This window comes from Danio rerio, chromosome 9, assembly GCF_049306965.1.
Source record: "Danio rerio strain Tuebingen ecotype United States chromosome 9, GRCz12tu, whole genome shotgun sequence".
In the NCBI taxonomy this organism is placed as follows: Eukaryota; Metazoa; Chordata; class Actinopteri; order Cypriniformes; family Danionidae; genus Danio; species Danio rerio.
The window spans coordinates 25,342,501-25,349,333 of NC_133184.1; positions in this window are offsets into that span (position 1 = coordinate 25,342,501).

Here is a 6,833-nt window from a genome sequence, read left to right on the forward strand (position 1 = left end):
TGCATTCGTGTGGGTTTCCTCCGGGTGCTCTGGTTTCCCCCACAGTCCAAAGACTTGCAACACAGGTGAATTGGGTAGGCTAAATTGCCTGTAGTGTATGAATGAGTGTGTGTGGATGTTTCCCAGAGATGGGTTGTAGCTGGATAGGCATACGCTGCGTAAAAACATGCTGGATAAGTTATCTGTTCATTCCTCTGTGGCGACCCCGGATTAATAAAGAGACTAAGCCAAAAAGAGAATGAATGAATGAATGAAGACGCTAAAATGTCTGCTTTACAAAAGGAATTCAAAACATACAATAGATTTCTTTTTACAGTATTTTTGATTTTAAGTTATTTTTGTTCAAACAAATACTACTTTGTTACAGTCACAGATAAGCAAAACCTCAATACCTGTGGAGAAAACTTGTTAATCCATATCATGTTGATAAGTATAAAAGTGAACTGACCCCTAAAAACTGTAACCAAATAAGTCAACAAACAAACAATCTACAAGAAAAAAACGTAAAAAATGTCAAATATTTTTGATATAATAAAAAATGATCAGTGTTGTCAGTATTTTCCTAGTTCATTCTAAAGCTTATTGTAATTTGCTCCTGATTGTGTGAAAGGATGTTACTCTGCCTTGGAAGTCAGTCTGAAAGCCATTATCTAGTTGCAGTTTCCCTCATACAGACACACACAGTCTGTGAAGTGACCCATTGACTGTACAGCGAGACAGCAAGACACCTGCTTCACAAATCCTCTGATGGAAACCTCAAAGCTTTGTGTTTGCACCGCATTTCAACTGAGAAAGACTTGTATGACTGAATGTAACCGTAATGAACCTCACTGTATGTCTTTACAAAGCTGAATGAGAGAGTAAGTGAGAGGAAGAGTTCACTTGGACTTCCATTAACCTACTTTCCCTCCTCATTCTGAATTCAGCCATGGGTGCAATGGGATCACACTCTTTCCTCTCTGACATAATGCTCAAAACAACATCCCGTCAGCAGAGACCGCTCCAGATCTGCTCTCTCCGTCCAGCTGTGTGTCGTGTCAGGGTCAGTGAAGGCTGACATCTGTCCTTCGTGGGGTAGCTTGAGGGAGCTGGCCCGCACAACTGGAAATCCAGCAGATATATTTAGACCACGAGGACAAGGTTGTTCATCTTGAAAATGACTGTGACTCTGTGCGACCTTGATGCCCTCTGCAGCTCCACAGGAGAGCTTGGCCTGGCTAAAATCCACAGTCAAGGTGCTTTGAGTCCTCCTCTGTCGGAGGACTTCACTCGTGCAGGTGGGTGGAGCAAGGGTGTAGATTTGCTTTTGATATTGGTGGGCACCTAATTTGACACCATCCAACCCCTCTCCCCCCAATTGTAAAATTTAAATGTAACTTCACATTTAAAATGTAAAGTTAAAGAAATGTCTGACAAAAAGTTATAAAGACCGGTTTACTGAGGGCTTATTTATGCATAGTTATCACTGCACCTGAACACATTTTTGCCAGTATATCTATGCACTTTAAGCTAAAAGATGAGTTTATGTCCATGCTCTTTTCCTTTTCTGACTATGCAAACAGAACAGTACGTGTTATAATTCACACTTAAAAACTTTAATAAATAAATAAATCAAATACAATTAGTAATAAAAACAACAATAAATCAAGCATGTCTAATTGTGTAAAAGTACGTTTTCATGATTTTATTTTGAGAAGGAATAAATGCAGACTTCATGAAAGAGGGAGGCATGACACAATAACCATTTTATCTCGATTGTTGTACTTTTTTAATCGTCATGGATGCCAAAATCAAAACAAATTTCTTATTAATTTACATCCATGGTTATTATTATGGTGAACTTGTAGCGATTTGATTTATTCACTTATTCATTCGTTTGATTATTCATTAGTCCATCTATCTGTTATTTGATTCATTTATCAATTTATTTATCTAGATCACATTTGTCTGTTCCTGGAGGGCCGCAGCTCTGCAGTTTAGTTCCAACCCTGCTTAAACAGGGTTGGAACAGGGTTAAGCCTGACTGACTTAGTTAGTTTGATCAGGTGTGTTAAATTAGGGTTTAAACTAAACTGTGCAGAGCTGCGGCACTTCGGGAATTGGAATTGACACCCATGATCTAGATGGTCAACAGACAACATAGAAGAAACTCAACTTATAATTTTATTATACTAACAAAAGGGTGTGTGATATGTATTTCACTTTTTTTCCATTGCCTTTTTATAATTGTTTTGTTGTTAATCTTGCTATTTAATAATAGTCATAACTTTTTTTAAAACATTAGTGGTAACACTTTACAATAACAGTACATGAATAATGATATGATGGTATGTAAACTAAACATGACTTTATTATGAACTAATAATGAGTTAAGGCATGCGCTAATCATGAACTAAATTTAACTACAACTTGAGTCACAGAAGTTAATGTCTGAATAACAGCTACCTTAATAACTTGTTAGTAAATGATTGTTTGTTAATTATTGTATTAATTACCACATTAGTTTATGCTTAATTCAACCACCCTGATCTCATATGATATGATAATGTATAATTATGTCATGACTTTACTTGGAGGGGGCACATCATCATTATCCATTCTTAACTACTCATGAACGCCTTATACACGTCTGTCTAGTGCATTTACACTGAATAACAAGAGAAAACAGCTCTGTCAACATCAACAGTTTAAACACAGGAGTTGATGAGTAGTAAAGGATGAGTTAATGGTGATGTGCCACTCCAAGTAAAGTCACAGCATAATTATACATTAACAGCTTATGAGTTCATGTTGGTTACATTTAGCTTAAACTGAAATGCTAATTTCTTTAACTAACAACATGAACTAACAAGTAATTAAGACAGTGGTTATTCTGACATGAATTCATGTGACTCATGTTGTAGTTAAAGTTAGGTTATGAATAACGTTTGCCTTAACTATGTATTAATTTAGAATAAAGTAATGGTTAGTTTACATATTAAAACTGTTATTTTAAAGTATTACCAGATTAATTATATGCAAGAGCAATATTCCTGAATCCTTGTATTTGCCCTTAAATTTAAATCAGTGGGGCTACTATATATATATATATATATATATATATATATATATATATATATATATATATATATATATATATATATTAGCGCTGTCAAAATTAACGCGTTAACGCAAGCGATTAATTTTAAATAATTAACGCGTAAAAAAAAATTTAACGCAATTAACGTAGGTTTTTTTTACTTCCTGTTGTGGTGGACGTGTGTGTTCAACATGCAATAAATGTGGATAAGACCAAGGAAGCACTTTTTGAAGGCAAGTTTCAGTATAAAACAATTAGGTACATCACAAGTTATCCAGAGTTTCATGCAATTTCGGGTGTTTCATTTTTAACTTTCGACTTCTGTTGTAAGTTGTAAGTTGTCCGCATGGCGAACAGAAAGAAAATCCTCCGCATTTCGTGACTCGGTGTTCCTTTAAGGTAAGGTTCCTTTTAAGGCTAAACGGTAGAATTTTAATAAGAGTATTATATTAATCATATTAAAATCGCAGTATTGGTGTCTTATATGAATGTACTCAGTACTTCTCGAGTGAAGTCGCGAGCTGTCAAAGACAGGGCGTTATTACTCTGCCTTACAGCATGAGCCCTCCAAGTTTAGCGTGTTTCCTCATTGAACGCAATAAAAGCGTATGCTTCGCGTTGTTGTGTCAGAATCCTTGTGAAATACAGTAATACTTTAGGACGCTTAGTTTAAGCAAATTTGATGAACGTGATCATGCGTGTTGAATCTGAGGGGAGTCGCTCAAGTATGGAAGGCCGTTGGGGCCAAAACGTCTGCAGCGCGTTGTGTGTCTGTGTGAGGGGTGGAGTGAGCGACGTATCAGAGTAGGGGCGAGAGGGATGTGCAATATATTTAACGACCGGTTTGCAAGAAATTATCATTCATATGAGGGCATTAGGGAGTCTCTGTGCACTTGCGGGATACTCCTAGTCTTAGCAACTGGATGAATGTAAAGGAGGATTAAGCAAAATTGTTTCTACTCTATAACTAATGTTCTCAACTCACAGCAATAAAACTTTACAATGAGTGCAACAGTTTGTATTCTATAGTTTATTATTATAATTTTTCATTTTCCATATCTGCAATTCATAAATTTTGGCATTTTTTTGCAGTCCACTTAGAATCCAACATGGAAATATATTTTCTTTATTGGCATTGATTGTTTTGAAATTTAAATGTCATTAACATGCCTGTGTTTTAATTTCTGTAATAAATATGGCTGTCAAGCCAGGATCTTGATGGTTTATTGTGGGTATGTTGTTTACATGAAGAAATCTGTGTTACAAGTTAAACAAAAATTCTATTAAACAATTATATTTTGAATTTTAATTCTAATAAACAATTATATTTTGAATTTAAATATTTTTTGTCTTGCGTTTACATTAATTTTACATTTAAATAGCCAAATTTACAAGTTTCAGTATTTTAAATGCGATTAATCGCGATTACATTTTTTAAAAAGGTGCGATTAATTAGTTAATTTTTTTTTATCGATTGACAGCACATATATATATATATATATATATATATATATATATATATATATATATATATATATATATATATATAATTATCTGTGTAAAAGATTTTGTTTATTATTATAATAATTATTATTATTAATCCCTGCTGAAAAATCCAGCTTAAACCAGCCTAGGCTGGTTGGCTGGTTTTAGCTGGTCAACCAGGCTGGTTTTAGAGGGGTTTTGGCCACTTCCAGGCTGGTTTCCAGCCATTTCCAGCCTGGTCTTAGCTGGTTAGGCTGGGAGATGACCAGCTAAAACCAGCTTGACCAGCCTAGCAGGCTGGGAGCCCAGCAAAAACCAGCTATGTCCAGCTTAAACCAGGCTGGTCAAGCTGGTTTTTGCTGGATTTAGCTGGTCATTTTCCAGCCTGACCAGCTAAGACCAGGCTGGAAATGGCTGGAAACCAGCCCGGAAGTGGCCAAAACCCCTCTAAAACCAGACTGGTGGACCAGCTAAAACCAGCCAACCAGCCTAGGCTGGTTTAAGCTGGATTTTTTAGCAGGGATATGATAAAATATGAAATACTTTTACATCATTAAAATAATATACTTTAGAACAAACACAACTGTAAGCATGTTTGAGATCAAGTAGATATCTAGAAAGGTATAGAATCTGGATGAGGTTAATATTGCTGTTTTTAATAAGTAATAGTTATAATGCAAAATGTGTGAAAGTATTGATCAATGCGGTCTTCATCTTGATACACTGAGAAAGAGATATTCTGTACAACTGTATAGTAATCCTTGTTAGAGCAAACAGTCCAATGCAACTGACTGACTCATCTTCAGCGTGCAGTTATTTTCTTTAAATCACAGTAATGATTCTGGTGACAGTCTGGCAGTTTTCAGAAATATAATTCGACACAAAACACTTAAATATACCCAACAGTCCTTAAAGGACACTTACTCCTTGCCATTTGTAAATGCCTGATGAAATTTCCATATCGAGTCAGCACTCTTTAACAGTTTTAACCCTCATGAGGATACAAACAGCTCACCACAGATCATTAGACAGTGAGGGCACGTATGAAATAACATAAACACAATATGAAAAAGGAAACCGTTTGTAACCAACACTCCCAGGCTGTTTCCTATACATCCGGACAGGTTTACTCCTGGACAAAAGATGTTATAGCCATTTAATAGAATGAGAGATCTGCACTAGCATGTGCAGTCATCTCAGCAAAGTCATTACATCTGATGTTTGCTCAGACAAGTAATATGAGTTTTTTGAATGATCAGGTACATGTTCCTAAGCTGGTTACTGCATGATTTTCCAATATCCAGAGAAAGCTGTGCTGCTAAATCCATTTAAGGATTCAGAATTTGGTTTCATGAGCACAAAGATGTGAAAGAAATGATTCCTGACTCCACAAATGACCTGATCTTATCCTCTAATGACCATCCTAAAGCAGATTTCCACCTTTAAAAAATATATGAGGTAAGTTCTGCTACACAAACGACTTCTAGACTTTAATGACAGAATTCTATGTACTAAACCATGACCAAAATAAGGACAGTTTTGTGATTGTTTACTCATCCCATGTTGTTTTAAACTAGTGTGATTCTTTTCAGCAGAGAATAAAATTTTTTTTTCAAAAACAAAAGAATACAATTACATTGTTGTGGTTACTGTTACTTACTGTAAGTAGGAAATTGCATTGAGATAGAATGATGGATGGATGGATGGATGAATCGTGAATCGGTCAGTGGGTGGATGGATGGATGGATTAATGGATGGATTAATAAACTTGATGGATGGATGGATAGATGGGTACTTTGATATGTGCATGGATGGATGGTTGGATGGGCACTGGATGTATGGATGGATGGATAGATGGATGTGTGGATGGATGGATGGAAGGATGGGCGGATGGATGAATCGGGAATCGGTCAGTGGATGGATGGATGGATGGATGGATGGATGGATGGATGGATAGATGGATGGAGACTGGATGGATGGATGGATGGATGGATGGATAAACTTGATGGATGGATGGATGGATAGATGGGTAATTTGATGTGTGCATGGATGGATGGATGGGCACTGGATGTATGGATGGATGGATAGATGGATGTGTGGATGGATGGATGGATGGATGAATCGGGAATCGGTCAGTGGATGGATGGATGGATGGACTTGATGGATGGATGGATGGATGGATGGATGGATAAATAAACTTGATGGATGGATGGATGGATGGACTTGATGGATGGATGGATGGATGGATGGATGGATGGATGAATAAACT